This window comes from Capricornis sumatraensis, chromosome 1 (genome assembly GCF_032405125.1).
Source record: "Capricornis sumatraensis isolate serow.1 chromosome 1, serow.2, whole genome shotgun sequence".
Lineage (NCBI taxonomy): Eukaryota > Metazoa > Chordata > Mammalia > Artiodactyla > Bovidae > Capricornis > Capricornis sumatraensis.
This window is the reverse complement of record NC_091069.1, coordinates 183,188,202-183,209,591: the sequence shown is the minus strand read 5'-3', so window position 1 is coordinate 183,209,591 and position 21,390 is coordinate 183,188,202.

Genomic DNA, 21,390 nt, shown 5'->3' with positions numbered 1-21,390 from the left:
TTCCTTGAACTTCCTAGGCATTCTCCTACTTTAGGGCCTCCACATTTACTCTTCCCTAAGCCTGCAAAGGCACTTCCCATTTGTTAATATGACTTCTTTACCTTCTTCAGCTCTTTGTTCAACTGCCACATTTTCAGTGAGGCTTTCTTTAACCTTTATACTTGGTATTATAAAAACCTCCTTCCAAGCCAACACTCCCTATCCTCTTTGTGTAATTCATCTTATCAAAAAAAAAAAAATGTGAAATGCCTATCTGTCATACTACATTTGACATTTATTTATCATTTTCTCCCTTTTCTGGAATAAAAACATTTTGAGGAAAAGAAGTTTTGCCTTTTTCATTCACTGCATATCTCCAATACTTAAGACAGTCCTTTTCACATATCAAGCACTCACTAAAAATTTGTTGGCTAAATGAACTAATTGATTAATTAAGGTATGAATAAATGAACTGGTTTAGAGTCTGGCTAATGAGCATCTCGAACAGGTTGCCCAGTTCTATAGAGAACAAGCTGCTTCTGGAAGCAGGAGTCCAGGCATTCTTTTATAGTGAAGATGGTTTCCAGATTGTATAAGAGGGAAAAAGTAAGCACAAATTTAATGTCAGTTTTGATAGGATTTTACTGACCACGTTACTGTTACATGAATATAAGAGGGTGTCAACCAGGAAAAAATATGCAGATGGAGAAAGAGAGTAAGAACTGATTAAGAGGCACAGTAGTCAGATGAATCTCAGATCAGCTTAGAGAGAGTCTCCGCAACTTTTTGAATGGAAAAACTTGACATTGGTTTGTTCTACACTAATTACTAGATTGTACCAGCAGCTAAGAGGCCATGTCTGAAATGGACCATTAAATGTAGTCCTTTGCAGATTTAACACAAATTATATCACTCTGAAAAGTGCCTTGACATAACTTAGAGTTAAACATTTGCTGTAAATGCCACTGTTTATGGTAATAATTGACAAACCATGCTTAGGTTAGATGTGAGTAAGAGTTGTTTTACTAACTGGCAACATTATTGAATTCCTTAAAACTGCAAATTTGGTTGTGTTTTAAAAACCATTTGATTAACATTGCAGTTAGTAAATAGCTGAGTTTATTGCTCTGTTAAATATAATGTGAGAGATACTAAAGTCAACCTTAATTCCTTTCACAAATTTCAGTGGAATTTTTTCTTATCAAGTGTTAAAAGTTTAGGACTCTAGCTTCCAATTTTGATTTTATAAAACATTACTCAAATCTCTGTGAATGCAAGGGATAAATATTTTTAGCTTTCTTTTATATCTCACATTCCTTCCCTCCCTACGTTCCTTTTAGAGTGATTGATTTTCTCCCTTACATATAAAAATAGAGTTAATGTTTCTTTCAAAAGAATGATCAAAAAAGAATTTTGAACTGTTTTGTTGTTTTAAATCCAGAAAAGGTAATGGGAGAAATCAGTTTACCAATTTTGTTAACTAAGCTGTCATGACAGTAAACGGCAAATATGTCTTGCTTGGCCCAACTATCCATATGAAAATTGGCTCAGTTTTGTTTGCAGAAAGAATACCTACTCCAAGAGGTTTATCTTATTTCCATAACTTGTACTGACAAAATAGCCATGACTTTCTGATCCAAAGAGACTCTACCAATTGTAGCTACCAATTACTAAGTCTCTTTCCCCAAGCTAAGTAATTTGCATTGATTTACCTAAGCCTGTTGCAATTCTTTATTTTCATGTAAAGTCATCCTATGTACATATAGAAAAAGTAAAGCTATGGAACTTAGGTTACTTGCCAAAGTTCACACAGCTAGGAAGTAACAGAGATAGAACTGAAATAGATGATTGTGACCATCCTATGAATACACACATGTTCTTCTTCCATTAACTTCCATTTGTTGCCTTCTAGACAGGAGTACAGTCACCACTCTGTGACTGAAGGATATAAGCAATGGTCACTCAATGAGATTTGCTCCCACAGACCCTTGTATTCAAAGTGTGCCGGACACTGGGATAAATAGGTGGAATTTTGAGGCTGTTCTTCATGCCTATCAAAGACCGACTGGAGTAAGTTGCTTTGATAACTGTGTAAAGAAAAATCAATTGGAATTTACAGAGTTAGCAATTATTTTTTCATTGGAAAGAGCTGAAAACCGTGATAACTGTCTATCCAAAATCTGCTCTGCCTTCTATACAATACTGGCTGTATTGAGCCATTTACTCTTCTCTGAACCCCATGGATGGCTCATATATTTGTGTTGTCCAATCATTCATCTTGTTAATAATTAGTGTAAGCATGATATGTGACCCAGTTATAGACAATGAGACACGAGATAAATATGCTATAGGGACACTGATTATAGGAAACATTTCTCCACACTAATGGAATATTAAGCAAAGAATGATAAAAAAAATAATTCTGACTTTAGATGTTTTGTATTTAAAATACCATTTCTGTTCCATAGCTGGTTTCATGGGAGATGATATAAAAGATAGATCTAAGATGCACTGTAAAAGATGTATAGAGATAAACTGGAGTACAGTGGCATCTCAGGGGGAAATATCAGAGTTGGCAAAGGTATAGAGGGAGTCAAGATTGTGTAAGATACAGGCGGGGAATGGCAACCAGGGGCTCCAATGGAGCTAGGACGAGAAATGTAGGACTATATCATGGAGACTTTAAATATCAGAATAGAGTCTGGATAAGCCTTTCCCTTTAGGAAATACAAATGATTAGCAGATTTGATTAGTATCTAATCTGGAGATGAGACTGGCTAGAGGAAATGTCAAGTGAAATATTTGCAGTCATTAACATCTGAATCCTTAAAAATGACTACATGTACTTCAGCGTGTTATTAATAAGTAAGCATGTGTTTACTTGGTTTTTATTCAGATATTAGACACTGTAATAATTAACCACATATCTAATAGAATGATGAAAATAATTGATTGTAAATATACCAAAGTGTCTAATAAACAAAATATTTATTTTCTTATCACATAAATTTGCCAGAAATTCTCTTAAATGAAGAATGTGAAACAAAATAAAAGATTGGCTACTGCTTGCCCTCAGGAAAAATGTATGCTCCATGGAGTTTGCATTCCACTGTGGCTGAGGGAAGGAACACTTTGTCTTTGTAATTCAGACTATAATTTGTGTTCTGATAGGGTGACACTAAGTGGCTGAAAAGGGAAAGGCTTAGTCAATAGAAATCAAAACAAGAGCAAAAAATTGCACTCGTGGTGACATTTATGACTCCCAGGCGACAGCATTAGGAAACTATACACATAGTAACTTGAAATCATTAAAAAAAATCAACAGCAAGCAATTTCTCTCCTTTGGAGTAGTTCAACTCTCATCCATTCTTATAAATGGATGACAAAAGACAATGCAAGTTGAATCATATAAGAAGAATTGGTAAAAAAGATTTTGTTTCCTTTTAAATAAAAGATATAAGTATTTTGCTACTGCATTTCTTATCTCAAAGGTAAATTTACTAGGTAGCATTTTTTCATTTGTGCTGTTAATTGTTGTTGTTCAGTCACTCGGTAATGTCTGACTCTTTGCAGCCCCATGGACTGCAGCATACCAGGCTTCCTAGTCCTTCACCATCTCCTGGAGTTTGCTCAAACTCATGGCCATTGAGTTGGTGATGCCATCCAACCATCTTGTCCTTAATTGTCCCCTTTCCCTACCTTCACTCTTTCCCAGCATCAGGGTCTTTTCCAATGAGTCAGCTCTTCGCATTTAGGTGGCCAGAGTATTGGAGTTTCAGCTTTAGTATCAGCCCTTCCAATGAGTATTCAGGGTTGATTTCTTTCAGGATTAACTGGTTTGATCTCCTTGCTGTCCCAGGGACTCCCAAGAGTCTTGCCCAGCACTACCTTTCAAAGGCATCAATTCTTTGGCACTCAGCCGTTTTTATTTTCCAGCTCTCACATGCATACATGACTACTGGAAAAACCATAGCTTTGACTACATAGAACTTTGTTGGCAAGGTAATGTCTGTGTTTTTTAATACGCTGTCTAGGTTTGTCATAGCTTTTCTCCAAGGAGTAAGTGTCTTTTAATTTCATAATTTGTGTCATTAATACTAACGGTAAAATATATAATTTTGCCTTTTACCTTATAAAACTTACTGTGGTTTTTAAACTCAATATCTCTGAGTACATTTATTCATATATATATATATATAATATTTATCTGAGATATTGCTTTTGGACCCCTTCAAAAATTTCTTCCTGAAGGTAGAAAAAAATATGACCTTCTGGCATAATTTATAATTAATTTGTTTTTTTATTTCCATTAGTGCTTGAAGAATTCTCTTTTTAATAGAAAGTCTATTTTTATTCACTGAAAATCAAAAGAACTTCCTAGTCCAGTATTCAATTATTCATTATTGATTTATTTGTTTTTTCATTCAGTAAATATTAAATCAAACTACATAAAATTGTTTTCATTTGTTAAAAGTGGCTAGGACTTCCCTGATCATCCAGTGGTTAAGACTCCATGCTTACAATGTAGGAGGCAGGGGTTTGATCTCAGTCAGGGAAGTGCTACATGCCACAGGTGCAAACAAAAAAAAAGTGGCTAAATTTTGGCGATTACATTTTATTCAACCTGCCAGCCTTCTACTTATTAAATTATTCTAGATGATGGTGATAGATATCTGGTGTCTTCTACTCATGGACCTCTGGCCTCTGACATGTAACTCATCACATGCCAACTCACCTATCTAAATACTTAGAAAAAATTTTAATGACAGAAGTAAATGGCTATGTTTATTCTTAACCTGTCCAGTGATCTCCTTCCCACAGGACCATTATTGCCTTGAAATCTGACCAATCTGAATAGATTTCCATTTTGCCTGGGACAAAATGTTTGCTGGATGGAGTGTACTTTTTTCTCTCATTAACTTTTACTTTCCAATTTATCATTATTTTATAAAATTAGGCAAGTGATATATTACATATCAGCTATTTACATGAAAAATAAGGAAAATTAAGAAACTATATAACAAAGATCAAAGGAGACAAAGGGACTACGGTAATAAAATGCAATGTGGTATCATAGATTGGATCCTAGAGCAAATGAACTTCATTAGTAAAATTTTTACTAGAGTTTAGCTCATAGTAATATAGCAATATTAATTTCTTAATTTGTGACTTCATAAACTATAGGCTGCCAGGCTTTGTCCATGAAATTCTCCAGGCAAGAATACTGGAGTGAGTAGCCATTCTCTTCTCCAGGCAATCTTCCCAACCCAAGGATCAAACCCATATCTCCTGTGTCTCCTGCACTGCAGTAGATTCTTTACTGTCTCAACCACCATGGTAGCCCATGTTATAATTCAGTTCAGTTCAGTTCATTCGCTTAGTCAGGTCCGAATCTTTGCAACCCCATGGACTGCACCACACCAGGCAACAAGTGCAACAACTCCCAGAGCTTGCTCAAACTCATGTTCATCAAGTCGGTGATGCCATCCAACCATCTCATCCTCTGTCATCCCCTTCTCCTCTTGCCTTCAATCTTTCCCAGCATTAAGATTTTTTCCAGTGAGTCAGTTCTTCACATCAGGTGGCCAAAGTATTGCAGTTTCTGCTTCAGCATAAGACTTTCCAATGAATATTTAGGACTGATTTCCTTTAGGATTGACTGATTTGATCTCCTTACAGTCCAAGGGACTCTCAAGAGTCTTCTCCTACACCACAGTTCAAAAGCATCAATTTTTCAGCACTCAGCCTTCTTTGTTATCCAACTCTCCAAACCATACATGACTACTGGAAAAACCACAGCTTTGATTAGACAGATCTTTGCAGGCAAAGTAATGTCTCTGCTTTTTAATATGCTGTCTGAAAAGAAAGTGTAAGTTGCTCAGTCGTGTCTGACTCTTCGTGACCCCATGAACTATACAGTCCATGGAATTCTCCTGGCCAGAATACTGAAGTGGGTAGCCTTTCCTTCTCCAGGGGATCTTCCCAACCCAGGCATGGAATCCAGGTCTCCCACTTTCCAGGCAGATTCTTTACTAGCTCAGCCACAAAGGAAGCCCAAGAATACTGGAGTGGGTAGCCCTTCTCTTTTCCAGCAGATCTTCCTGAACCAGGAATCAAATTGCCACGTTGCAGGCAGATTCTTTACCAACTGAGCTGTGAGGGAAGCCCTCTATGTGCTGTTTAGGTTGGTCATTGCTTTTCTTCCAAGGAACAAGTGTCTTTTCATTTCATGCTGCATTCACCATCTGCAGTGATTTTGGAGCCCAAGAAAAGAAAGTCTGTCCCTATTTCCATTGTTTCCCCATCTATTTGCCATGAAGTGATTATGAAAATATAATACCAATGAAGAGCATATATAACTCTCCATCTTGTCTTTGAAACTGTTCTATAAATCTAACAGTTTCCAAAATAAAAACACAATAAGATACCACTAAACACCAAGCTGAGAGACTAAAACTAAAAAGATGGCCACGCCCAACTGCCCTGGAGAATGGAGCAATAAGAGTCCTCAGATGATGTTAGCTTAAGAGAAAATTTGTGCAACTACCTTAAAAGACCATTTGGCACCATTCTTTAAAGTGGAAAATAAGCACATATTTGAAAATAGTGTTATTTGCTCAGTCATGTCCTATTTTTTCAACTCCATGGACTGTAGCCTGCCAGGCTCCTCTGTCCTTGGGATTCTCCAGGCAAGAATACTGGAGTGGGTTGCCATTCCTTTTCCAGGGGATCTTCCAAACCCAGGGATCAAGCTCAGGTCTCCTGGATTGCAGGCAGTTTCTTTACCATCTGAGCCACCAGGGAATATATTTTACATTTTCCTACTTTACCTAAAAGATTATGAGAAAATTTTTTGTGTCCTGATTCACTAAGACTATTGTATTGCAGGGACTTGCTTGGTGGTCCAATGGCTAAGACTCCAAGCTCCCAATACAGGAGGCCAGGGTTTGATCTCTGGTTGGGCAACTAGATCCCAAGAGCTGCAACTAAGTCACATGCTGCAGCTAAGGTTCCCACGTGCCACAGCTAAGACCCAATGCAGCCAAATGAATAAACCTTGGCAAAAGGAACGGCGACCTACTCCAGTATTCGCGGCTGGGAAACCCCAGAGACAGAGGAGCCTGGCAGGCTACAGAGCATGGGGTGACAGAGACAGACCCAACTTAGTGAGTAAACACCAATAAACATAGTATTGCCAGATCTCATATTCATACACAGTTGTCTGAAACACTAAATAGTTTGGAAAGAACTTCCTCTTTAATGAACGATTCACCTCATTTCACTGTTTTATTTTTTAAAAAATTTTAGGCTTATTATATTGATACTATGCTTTCCAAGATGCTGCCCAGGAGGCCCACCTTCTGACTCACCCATCAGAACTTTGAGAAGACTGGCATGGCAGTAGTTTGGGGAGGGGTAAGAGCAGATAAAATATATATAATAATCAAATCCTTTATGATTATACAGTGGAAGTGAGAAATAGATTTAAGGGACTAGATCTGATAGATAGAGTGTGTGATGAATTATGGATGGAGGTTCGTGACATTGTACAGGAGACAGGGATCAAGACCATCCCCATGGAAAAGAAAAGCAAAAAAGCAAAATAGCTGTCTGAGGAGGCCTTACAAATAGCTGTGAAAAGAAGAGAAGTGAAAAGCAAAGGAGAAAAGGAAAAATATAAGCATCTGAATGCAGAGTTCCAAAGAATAGCAAGAAGAGATAAGAATGCCTTCCTCTGGGATCAATGCAAAGAAATAGAGGAAAAGAGCAGAATGGGAAAGACTAGAGATCTCTTCAAGAAAATTAGACATACCAAGGGAACTATTCATGCAAAGATGGGCTCAATAAAGGACAGAAATTGTATGGACCTAACAGAAGCAGAAGATACTAATAGGAAGTGGCAAGAATACACGGAAGAACTGTAAAAAAAAAGATCTTCATGACCAAGATAATCATGATGGTGTGATCACTCACCTAGAGCCAGACATCCAGGAATGTGAAGTCAAGTGGGCCTTAGAAAGCAACAACAAAGCTAGTGGAGGGGATGGAATTCCAGTTGAGCTTTTTCAAATCCTGAAAGATGATGCTGTGAAAGTGCTGCACTCAATATGCCAGCAAATTTGGAAAACTCAGCAGTGGCCACAGGACTGGAAAAGGTCAGTTTTCATTCCAATCCCAAAGCAAGGCAATGCCAAAGAATGCCCAAACTACAGCACAATTGCACTCATCTCACATGCTAGTAAAGTAATGCTCAAAATTCTCCAAGCCAGGCTTCAGCAATACATGAACTGTGAACTTCCAGATCTTCAAGCTGGTTTTAGAAAAGGCATAGGAACCAGAGATCAAATTGCCAACATCCACTGGATCATGGAAAAAGCAAGAGAATTCCAGAAAAACATCTATTTCTGCGTGATTGACTATGCCAAAGCCTTTGACTATGTGGATGACAACAAATTGTGGAAAATTCTGAAAGAGATGGGAATACCAGACCAACTGACCTGCCTCTTGAGAAACCTATATGGTTTCAGTGGTATATACTTACCCTTAACCTCATTGAATCAAAGCAACAGTTAGAACTGGATGTGGAACAACAGACTGGTTCCAAATAGGAAAAGGAGTACGTCCAGGCTGTATATTGTCACCCTGCTTATTTAACTTCTGTGCAGAGTACATCATGAGAAACCCTGGGCTGGAAGGACCACAAGCTGGAATCAAGATTGTCAGGAGAAATATCAATAACCTCAGATATGCAGATGACACCACCCTTATGGCAGAAACTGAGGAGGAACTATAAAGCCTCTTGATGAAAGTGAAAGAGGAGAGTGAAAAAGTTGGCTTAAAGCTCAACATTCAGAAAATGAAGATCATGGAATATGGTCCCAGCACTTCATGGGAAATAGATGGGCAAAGAGTGGAAACAGTTTCAGACTTTATTTGGAGGGGCTCCAAAATCACTGCAGATGGTGACTACAGCCATGAAATTAAAAGATGCTTACTCCTTGGAAGAAAAGTTATGACCAATCTAGATAGCATGTTGAAAAGCAGAGACATTACTTTTCCAACAAAGGTCCGTCTAGTCAAGGCTATGGTTTTTCCAGTGTTCATGTATGGATGTGAGAGTTGGACTATGAAGAAAGCTGAGTGCTGAATACTTTGAACTGTGGTGTTGGAGAAGACTCTTGAGAGTCCCTTGGACTGCAAGGAGATCCAACCAGTCCATTCTGAAGGAGATCAGCCCTGGGATTTCTTTGGAAGGGATGATGCTAAAGCTGAAACTCCAGTACTTTGGCCACCTCATGAGACGAGTTGACTCATTGGAAAAGACCCTGATGCTGGGAGGGATTGGGGGCAGGAGGAGAAGGGAACAACAGAGGATGAGATGGCTGGATGGCATCACCAACTTGATGGACGTGAGTCTGAGTGAACTCTGGGAGTTGGTGATGGACAGGGAGGCCTGGCGTGTTGCGATTCATGGGGTCACAAAGAGTTGGACATGACTGAGTGGCTGAACTGAACTGAACTGAAGAGCAGAAAGGGGGCAGCAAATAAAGTATTTATAGTTAGCAATACCGTATGAAATTCTCAAAATATGCTAAGAGAGTAAATCTTATGTTAATTGTTCTTACTACACGTAAGTAATAATAATAATAATAATAATAATAATGAAGGTGGAAGGAGACTTTAACTGGCAATGGATGTATCTATGGCCTTGGTGGTGGTAGTGGTTTCAGTGGTATATACTTACCCTCAACCTCATTGAATCAAATATGTACAGCTTTTCACCTGTCAATGTTGCTTCAATAATGTGGTTTTTTAAAAAGCAAATGTAATTTACTATATAACAGAATAAAGGATAAAAGCCATATAATCATTTCAGTAGTTAGAAGCAGAAGAAGCTTTTGACAAACTTTAATACTGATTCTTGACAGAAGTACTAACACAACTCAATGGGGAAAGGAAAATTTTTTCAACAAATTATGCTTAGAAATCAAATGTCTTTATAGAAAAGAATGCATGCATGTGTGTATGCTCAGTCACCGGTCATGTCCGACTCTTTGCAACCCTATGGATAGAGCCAGCCAGGTTCCTCTGTCCATGGGATTCTCCAGGCTAGAATACTTGTGTGTTGCCATGCCACCCTCCAGGGAATATTCCTGACCCAGGGATTAAACCCAAGTCTCCTGCATCTCCTTCATTGCAGGCCAATTCTTTACCACTAGCGCCACCTGGGAAGCACATAGAAAAAAATAAACATCGACTTTTACCTTACCACATACCCAGAAATTATTCAGTGAATTATCAGTTCAGTTCAGTTCAGTTGCTCAGTCGTGTCTGACTCTTTGTGACCCCATGAATTGCAGCACGCCAGGCCTCCCTGTCCATCACCAACTCTCAGAGTCCACCCAAACTCATGTCCATAGAGTCGTTGATGCCATCCAGCCATCTCATCCTCTGTTGTTCCCTTCTCCTCCTGCCCCCAATCCCTCCCAGCATCAGGGTCTTTTCCAACGAGTCACCTCTTCACATGAGGTGGCCAAAGTACTGCAGTTTCAGCCTTAGCATCAGTCCTTCCAATGAACACCCAGGACTGATATCCTTTAGGATGGACTGGTTGGATCTCCTTGCAGTCCAAGGGACTCTCAAGAGTCTTCTCCAACACCACAGTTCAAAAGCATAAATTCTTTGGCACTCAGCTTTCCTCACAGTCCAACTCTCATATCCATACATGAACACTGGAAAAAACCATAGCCTTGACAAGATGGATCTTTGTTGGCAAAACAATGTCTCTACTTTTTAATATGTTGTCTAGGTTGGTCATAACTTTTCTTCCAAGGAGTAAGCGTCTTTTAATTTCATGGCTGCAGTCACCATCTGCAGTGATTTTGGAGCCCCCAAAATAAAGTCTGACACTGTTTCCACTCTTTGCCCATCTATTTCCCATGAAGTGATGGGACTGGATGCCATGATCTTCGTTTTGTGAATGTTGAGCTTTAAGCCAACTTTTTCACTCTCCTCTTTCACTTACATCAAGAGGCTTTATAGTTCCTCCTCAGTTTCTGCCATAAGGGTGGTGTCATCTGCATATCTGAGGTTATTGATATTTCTCCCGGCAATCTTGATTCTAGCTTGTGCTTCATCCAGCCCAGCATTTCTCATGATATACTCTACATATAAGTTAAATAAGCAGGGTGACAATATACAGCCTTGACATACTCCTTTTCCTATTTGGAACCAGTCGGTTATTCCACGTCCAGTTCTAACTGTTACTTCCTGACCTGCATATAGGTGTCTCAAGAGGCAGGTCAGGTGGTCTGGTATTCCCATTTCTTTCAGAATTTTCCACAGTTTATTGTGATCCACACAGTCAAAGACTTTGGCATAGTCAATAAGGCAGAAATAGATGTTTTTCGGGAACTCTCTTGCTTTTTTGATGATCCAGCAGATGTTGGCAATTTGATCTCTGGTTCCTCTGCCTTTTCTAAAACCAGCTTGGACATCTGGAAGTTCGGTTCACGTATTGCCAAAACCTGGCTTGGAGAATTTTGAGCATTACTTTGCTAGTGTGTGAGATGAGTGCAATTGTGGACCTAAATAAAAGAACCTGAAGTACAAAATACCTAGAATAGAAGATAAGAATATATTTTCACATAAATGAGCAAAGGTTTATTACAAAGCATATAAAATATCTGTGTGCCGTTTGTGAGGGCTCATGTGTTCCGTCTGTGGGGGTATGTAGGGTACCAGCCAAAAGGGAGAGGCCAAAAGCATAGTGTTGGGAGCTAGGTATGTGGGTTTGTAGATGGTGTGTTCCTCAAGATCTGTGGTCTGGGCTCTTGGTGGAGCCCCTGAGGCAATCGATAGAACCTGCAGTCAATTGTTCAGATCATCAGACCATTTACTATGAGTTCTTACCCTCCTTTTCTGCTGTTAGCCATCCCCAGACTACAGCTGTGACAGTCTTCTCAAAGTTCTGATGAGTGAGTCAAAAACGGGCTGGGCCTCTTGGGGAGCATCCTGCAAAGCTGGGGAAGCATAGTATAATATCTGCTTTAAAGTTCTAACTGATCATATAAACATCTGCATCATCTTGGTTTGGCATCTTGATTGTCTTTATTCTTAGAATGGATTATCTTTCCTAATTCCTTTTACACCAGTTAATTTTGGATCATGTCAAGCAAATTGTGAATATTGTTTTTGTTTGTGTATTATTCTGCTATAATTCTCTGGAAAACATTCTTACTCTTCTTTCTGTGCTCAGTCAATCCAGTTATATTTTGATTGCAAGTTCTAGCTCACCTTCTGAGGATGGTGACTCAAGTCTCAGTTTAGTTTTTTAAAACTTCGTTGTTTCAGTCAGTCCTGTCCATGCAGTTAGGCTGAGACTTGTGTAAGATTCATTCCCAGAATTAAAGCTTCTTTCCTTAGTTTTCTTCTATCCCCTCCCAACACCTAGCCCATTTCTGCTCCTTTTGTTACGCTCTATGGCCTGAAAAAAGTTGAGTTGTTGGAACATTACTGCATCACTCCATCACTCTGCAGCTGAGGTTGACTTTCAATACCGCCAAATGAAAAAGAATCCTGAAAATTCACTCTCATATTATTCCTCTTCCATATTGTGACTTCTCTTCATAGCTATTTACATTTATTTACTCTCCTTAGTAAACAAAATGTAGTTGTAATTTTTGTATCTTATAAAATTTGTAGCTGTTGTCAGCAGGAGAGTTGGGTTACTAGGGACTCACATAACCAAACAAAAACTAGAACTCACACTGGGTTTTTTTTTGGTTGTTGTTGTTGTTAAGTGTTCTTTTCCTTTTTTTGCCATAAATCCCAAAAGAATTATTCTTTAGAACATAGGGGAGAAAAAAAGTTTGTTACAAAAGAAGCCACGTTCAATTATTTATCCTACACCTTCAGTGTATAAGGAAGCTCATGCTTTAGAGGAAGGAATTTCTGTGGGTTTTTTTTTTTTCTATTTGAAATTAATTGGTTGTTCCTGCTTGAAAAAGTTGCTTTGCTCCTTAGAGCTTCAATTTACTTAGCAATATATTACCAGACCTTGGTATAGAATTTCTTTAAAAACTCCATATGTCTATGGAAAATAGGAGTTGTTATATTAAAATTTTGACACAGTTATTTTACAGATAATTCTGTTTATTATTTTTGGTTAGCATAAAGCATTTTAGCATTAATGCACCCACCTTGTCAAAGTAAAAGAGAAACCTAAAAAGTGTGCAGAGATTGGGTTTTGATCTGTGACTTAATCTACATTGCTATCACCCTTGTTAGTTGAGCCTGAAATAATCATCTGCTGATTCTAAGCATATTTTTCTTTGCCTAGTTTTCAGGCAGGCTTTGAATTGGAGATCTAAATTAGAAACTATCCTATCCGTTTATTAACTTATAGATCAGTTTCATTTTTAAGAGAAAGCAATTAAGAATATGATGTGCCACAGTAAGAGAGGTTGTCTGGAATCTCTTTACAGTCCTCATAACTTAGAAGAATAGCTATAGAATAAAATACTGTGACTATAATTTTCACTTTAATAAGCTTTTTGCTGTTCGATAAATGAATGAGGAGTAATTTTTAAATTAAATTTGCCCCTTCATGCAGTTACTTTTATTTCTACCTCCTCACTACATACCCATTTGTTCACTAGAATTTGTATCCAGATGTTACTTAAAACTGGCATATAGATAAAAAGCTATGACTAAAATAATTTATTTGGGATTTCAAGCCATAAATTTTACTTCATCCTGGCAAAAAAAAAAAAAAGTCAGAATGGAAACAGTAACTTTTAAATATAAAAGTTACATTTTTTTGAAATACTGATAGCATTTAAGACTGGACTTTGAAATTACATCATAATAGCTAACACTTTTCATAAAACATTATCAAGTCAATTTCCTTGGCAAAATCATTTAGCAATAAATACTGAAATACATTCTGCCTTAAGTTATTTTATCATCTAATTCATGCATACTGTGTTTGAAACTTCACATTTGGATGGCACATATGAATGGAGCATGATAATTTCCAAAAAGTATTGTTGAGAGCCTCTGAATTTCAGTGACTGTGAATAATTTATTATTTCAGATTTTCAAAGAACTTATCCAAAATTTTCACTTTAATGTAATTCCACCATCTTTATTTTTTACTCATTTTTCTTAGTAACATCCCTGGAACCACAGTGCATGTTTATATTATTATGACTTGGATATTCATTTGTGCTCTTTGAAATTGTGTGATATATAAGAAGATCCTTGAAATGATACCAGGAGAAGTTTCTGGGTGGTTCTAAGTTTTACTAAGCAAATTTTTGATTAACTATCCTTCTGGCTTTCTACCACTTGCAAATGGAGAAATCCTATTGCCATCACTGTAACAGAGGCTTGAATTAAAAGCTCTTTGTAAAGTGTTGTCTTGTTCTCCTAAGATGTCCTGTGCATGGAAAGCTTCCAATATAAAGTGTTGATAATGAGCAAAGTGCTAGCCCATCTGATTCTGATAAATTGGTAGGCTAAAATGATATAAAATTGGCAATTCCCCTGGTGGTCCAGTGACTAAGACTTTCATTCCCAATGCAGGGGGCCAGGGTTCAGCCTCTGGTCAGGGAACCAGATCCCACATGCCATAACTATCCTGCATGCTGCAGCTAAAAGATTACACATGAATCAGTGAAGATCCCAAGTGCAAGCTCTAATGAGAATCCCCAGGTGATAGAAATTAAGACTGAAAAGTTCATTGGCTAGATCTCTGGAAACCATTGGGCATGACAGATAGAAGCATTGAGTTTCAGACTTGGTGTGCCTAATGCTTGTATTTTAATAACCTTGCTTCAGTAAGAAGCTGCAAAGGGACTGATGCCTGTACCTGGGGCTTTCAGAGAATTGAAACCTCCATAATAAAATCTATTTGCTGACATAGGAAGCAGATAGACAACAATGAATCTTATCTCTGCCTAGATTCTGGGTTGAAAAACAGGGGGTAATTTGTAAACTTGAACCCAAGTTTTTGAATTTTTGAATCTAAAAACTGCAAGAGGTAGGACCCTACATGTCAATAATTAAGATAAACATTGGTCTCACATCAGTGTGTTCCTCAGTTCAGTTCACTCGCTCAGTTATGTCCGACTTTTTGCTACCCCATGGACTACAACACACCAGGCATCTTTGTACATCACCAACTTCTGGACTTTACTCAAACTCATGTCCATTGAGTCAGTGATGCCATCCAATCATTTCATCCTCTGTTGTCCCCTTCTTCTCCCGCCTTCAATCTTTCTCAGCATCAGGGTCTTTTCAAATGAGTCAGTTCTTTGAATCAGGTGGCCAAAGTATTGGAGTTTCAGCTTCAACATCAGTCCTTCCAATGAACATTCATAACTGATTTCCTTTAGGATGGACTGGTTGGATCTCCTTGCAGTCCAAGGGACTCTCAAGAGTCTTCTCCAACACCATAGTTCAAAAGCATCAATTCTTCGGTGCTCAGCTTTCTTTATAGTCCAACTCTCGCATCCATACATGACCAATGGAAAAACCATAGCCTTGACTAGACGGACCTTTGTTGGCAAAGTAATGTCTCTGCTTTTTAATATGTTGTCTAGGTTGGTCATAACTTTCCTACCAAGGAGTAAGTGTCTTTTAATTTCATGGCCGCAGTCACCATCTGCAATGATTTTGGAGCCCCCAAAAAGTCTGCCACTGTTTCCACTATTTCCTCATCTATTTGCCATGAAGGGATGGGGCCGGACACCATGATCTTAGTTTTCTGGGAATGTTGAGCTTTAAGCCAAATTTTTCACTCTCCTCTTTCACTTTCATCAAGAGACTCTTTAGTTCTTCTTCACTTTCTGCCATAAGTGTGTTGTCATCTGCATTTCTGAGGTTATTGATATTTCTCCCAGCAATCTTGATTCCAGCTTGTGCTTCATCCAGCCCAGCATTTCTCATGATGTACTCTGCATAGAAGTTAAATAAGCAGGGTGACAATGTACATCCTTGACATACTCCTTTTCCTATTTGGAACCAGTCTGTTGTTCCATGTCCAGTTCTAACTGTTCCTAACAAAGGAGAAAGGAAACCAGTCTAAAGTTACATTCCACAATCCAGGTCGAAAGAAAATCTCACAGACCTCCTTAAATGATATCACAGTAAAAATATTTTTGTGCATGACCAGCTGTGTGTAATCCCATGGACTGTAGCTCTCCAGGCTGCTCTGTCCATGGTATTTTCCTGACAAGAATACTGGCATGAGTTGTCATTTTTTCCTCCAAGGGGTCTTCCTGACCCAGGGATGGAATGATTGTTTCCTATGGCTCCTTCATTGGCAGCCAGGTTCTTTATCACTGAGCCTCCTGGGAATCCCATAAAAGTAGTTTATAAGTAGTTATAAGAACTGAAAAGCTAATTAGAGAGTTGTAAGATAAACTGGAGAATATCATCTGTAATGCAACACAAAGATAATGAGATAAAAATATGGAAGATAGGCTCAGGGATAAGGAGAAAGAATAAGAATGTCCAATTATGTTTGATAGGAGTTCCAGAATAAGAAAATCCAGAAAAGGGGTACCTTTATATTTGAAGACAACATGGTTGAGAATTTTCAGGATTAAAATTCTTCGTTTTCAAGAAGTGTAAATTCTATAAATAAATAATTCTACAGTTAGACATATTTTAATGAAATTTAAGAATATGAAATCAAACAGAATATGTAAAACCCAACTAAATAGAAAAGACAGATTACACACAAAAGAGTTATAATTAGAATGACTATAGATAGCTCAGCAAAAACTACAGGAGTCAAAATTATGAAATAATATCTTCACAATGTAGAACAAAAATGACTGTCAATCTCCAATTCTCTGCCTAGTTAATTTATCAAGAATAAGGATCATATGAAATGAATTTCAAATAAATAAAGACTCTGGGCGTTGGTGATGGACAGGGAAGCCTGGCATGCTGCAGTCCATGGGGTTGCAGACAATTGGACACAACTGAGTGACTGAAATGAACTGAAAGACTGAGAGCCCCTGACAGACTCATCCTTCAGGAAAAAAGGGTTTCAAATCCTGGAAAAATGTGGATACAAGAATCAATGGGGAGCAAAATACTGAGAAATATGTGAGTTAATATATTCTTATAATCTTTGTGTTGTTAGTATAGAAAGTAAAGCTATTAATTAAAGTCAAATACAGAAATTAAGAGTAACCACAGAAAGAATACAAATGGAAATGTAAAACTTGAAAACTAGTAGTAACCAAAAAAGGAAATAAATATTATACTAAGAAGCTCCAATCCTTTGGCCGCCTGATTGGAACTCATTGGAAAAGATGATGTTGGGAAAGATTGAGGGCAAAAGGACCAAGGGGGTGACAGAGGATGAGATGGTTGGATGGCTTCACCAACTCAATGGACAAGAGTTTGACCAAGCTCCAGGAGATAGTGAAGGACAGGGAAACCTGGCATGCTGGAGTCCGTGGGGTCACAAAGAGCTGGAGACAACTTAGTGATGGAAGAGAAATCCAATGGAAGAACAGGGAAAAGAGCAAAGAAGAAACCATGATATGGGAAGCCTAAAATTGTATATTCAAATAAAAGTTGAATGCATACAGTAATAATAGATAGTATTATAAACATATTGGGCTTCTCTGCTGGCTCAGGCTATAAGAGTCTGCCTGCAATGCAGGAGAGCTGGGTTCGATCCCTGGGTTGGGAAGATCCCCTAAAGAAGGAAATGGCTACACACTTCAGTATTCTAGCCTAGAGAATTCCATGGACAGAGGAGCCTGGCAGGTCACAGTCCATGGGGTCGCAAAGTGGACACTTGATCAACTGAATTTTTTATTCAACAGCAATCTTTAGTGTTTTTTATGTCTTGGATGCTCTCTTCAAAGTTTGTGTGAAAGAGTCTAAGTAGGTAGTCTTTATCATGTAGGAATTCTGAACTTCATAGTGAAAGAGATATATAAATTGATAATTTACAATACACTATGTACTTCAACAAATATATGAGGGAAAACTTGCAGTGGGGAATGAAAACAAGCTGAAGTTAATTCTTCTTAGAGGAGAAGATTTAGTTAAACAAGGACAGTGAGTAATGGTTTGAAGAAAGAAAAGAATTTGAAAAAAAAATAGAGGAGACATCTTGTGATGGGAGATGAGTAAATGAGTTTATTCTAGCACTTTGATAACAAGTTTAATAAGAAAAACAATTAATTGATGGTTTTAAAAGTCATAAAATTGTAAGCAGGGAATGATTATAGAGTTTGTCTATAGAACCTCCCAGTTTTATAGATATTGGAAAGAGCATATTTGTCATTTTGAGTCTGAAGGCAGGAAAATAACCAAAAAATTGATGTCCCAGCTTAGCAGCAGGTACAGGAATTCATTCTTATTAAAAATATTGTTTGTTTAGGTCTTCAATTGATTGGATGAGGGCCACTTTCATTAACGAGGGCAATTTGCTTTACTCAGTCTCTGGATTTAAAAGTTAATTTCATCCAGAGGCTTCCTCAGAGAGACACCCAGAATAATGTTTAATCAAATGTTTGGATACCATGTGGCTCCATTAGGATGATATATAAAATTAACTATCACAATGAGTAACAAACAAATAACTGATACTCTCTACCAACACACTACAAAGTGTTTTGGAGGATTTTGTTTTATTCAACCTAGAAGAACTAAGGCAATGGCAACCCACTCCAGTACTCTTGCCTGGAAAACACCATGGATGGAGGAGCCTGGTAGGCTGCAGTCCAAGGGGTCGCTAAAAGTCGGGCATGACTTGAGCAACTTCACTTTCACTTTTCACTTTCATGCATTGGAGAAGGAAATGGCAACCCACTCCAGTATTCTTGCCTGGAGAATCCCCGGGACGGAGGAGCCTAGTGGGCTGCTGTCTATGGGGTTGCACAGAGTCGGACACGACTGAAGCAACTTAGCAGCAGCAGCAGTAGCAGCAGCAGAACTAAGGATTTCATATGGTAAATCAAAGTAAACCACAGCCTATTTTCAGTGCTAGACAGTTGTGTTGACTATTTTAGCTAGGGAAACTAGAATTAGGAAAAACATGAAAGATATAAAGATGTAACACTAACAAAATTGTTTTCTACCAAAATTAAGAATTTTGCTAGTTTTGTATAATAGTGAGAGCTTCCCTTGAATGTATCTTTCAGCATTTCTCTTGAATTGTTTATCTGAGTAATTATTCTAAATTCCAAGATCTTCTCCTTGTACTCACTTTTGCTTTTTCCTTTGCATTCTATTTTTGTTTTATTCATGAAACATTTTCTCTAATCTCTCTGAAGCCTCTGATTGGAGTGTTGTTTTTGTTGGAGGATGGAGAGAATGAAAATTACCCACCAAACAGAGGAGACATCTTGAGACCAAAAAGTGAGACAGACAGCTCCACAAAATCAATGGATCAGTTTATTATTGGGGAAATTTATAAGGGCAGGATTGGGCAGAAAATGATCTGTATTTGTGGTTGCAACCACACTGTTCACCAAAAGGGGTCATTTGGGCAATTTTAAAGTTAACCTAGGGTCTGGGGTAGGGGCTTAGAAGTGGAATCTGCATTCCTAAGTCAAAATTCATGCTGCTGCTGCTGCTGCTGCTAAGTTGCTTCAGTCGTGTCTGACTCTGTGTGACCCCATAGACGGCACACCACCAGGCTCCTCCGTCCCTGGGATTCTCTAGGCAAGAACACTGGAGTGGGTTGCCATGTCCTTCTCCAATGCATGAAGGTGAAGAGTGAAAGTGAAGTCACTCAGTCATGTCCGACTCTTAGTGACCCCATGGAATGCAGCCTACCAGGCTCCTCCGTCCATGGGATTTTCCAGGCAAGAGTACTGGAGTGGGTCGCCATTGCATTCTCCACAAAATTCATGAATGAGTAACTATTTTCATGGGCACCTGGAATAGGTAAGGGAGGTTTTCATCATTGTCTGGGGAATAACGGAGCAGGCCACCTGAACCTAATGATTACTAAACAGTATCTAATGATCTATCAACTACTTGGGCATCCCTTAGTCTAGTCAAGTTGACACCTAAAATTAACTATCACAAAATAAGGCTCTTGACCACTTGAAAACATGCTTAACTACCATCAGAATGAGAGCAATGCAAATATGTTAAAATATATTTTTTCACCCATCAGAATGGCAATTATTTCCTCTAAAAATCGATAATACACTGCATGGGCAAGAATATGGGGAAATAGATAATCTGATGTAATCTTGATTAGAAGATATTAATATTACTTTATGGATAAGTATTTGGCAATATCTACCAACATAAAAACTTCCCTGGTGGATCAGACTATAAAGCGTCTGCCTACAATGTGGGAGATCCGGGTTCAATTCCTGGGTCGGGAAGATCCCAGGGAGAAGGAAATGGCAACCCACTCCAGTATTCTTCCTTGGAAAATCCCATGAATGGAGGAGCCTGGTGAGCTACAGACCATGGGGTCACAAAGAGTCAGACCCGGTTGAGCGACTTCACTTTCACTTTCACAAACATAAAGGGCTTCCCTTGTAGCTCAGTGGTTGAGAATCTGCCTGCAATGCAGGAGACCCTGGTTCTGTTCCTGGGTCAGGAAGTTCCCCTGGAGAAGGGTTAGGCTACCCACTCCAGTATTCTTTGGCTTCCCTGGTAGCTCAGATGGAAAAGAATCTGCCCACAATGGGGGAGACCTGGGTTTGATTCCTGGGTCAGGAAGGAAGAGGGCATGCGAACCCACTCCAGTAGTCTTGCCTGAAGAATCCTCATGGACAAGAGGAGCCTGGCGGTCTATAGCCCCATGGGGCTGCAAAGAGTTGGACATTACTGAACGACTAAGCACAGCACAGCACATCAACATAAAAATTCACATACCATTTTACTCTCAGTTATAATTCTAGGAATTTATCCTTCAGCAATCATCCATGTCTCTTAAAGAGACACAATATAATGCAGTAATTAAGAGCATGGATGCTGGAGCCACACTGTTTGGGTTTGAATCCTGATTTTGCATTTACTAGTTGTGTGGCCTTGGACAACTAATTTCAAATCTCTTATTTCAGAGTGTTTGAATTTGTAGATTGGGTATAATAATAGCAAGTATCTCATAGGGTTGCCATGATTATTAAATATTTAATAATAAAATGTTTGGCACATAATAAGTACAGTGTAAGTAGAGTGATCATGCATCTCAGTTTGCCTGGGATACAGCCCTGGTTTACACTCACCCTGTCCTGGTATAAATACTAATACCCCTGTCCTTTTAGTCTCAAAGATGACCTGATTTGGATGACATATAGATACCTTATAGTTAAGTGTGAAAGTAATTATAGATAAAGATATTAATTGTGGATATGCTTATAATAACCAAGGAAGGAAATAATGTCCATCAATTGATTACTTGTT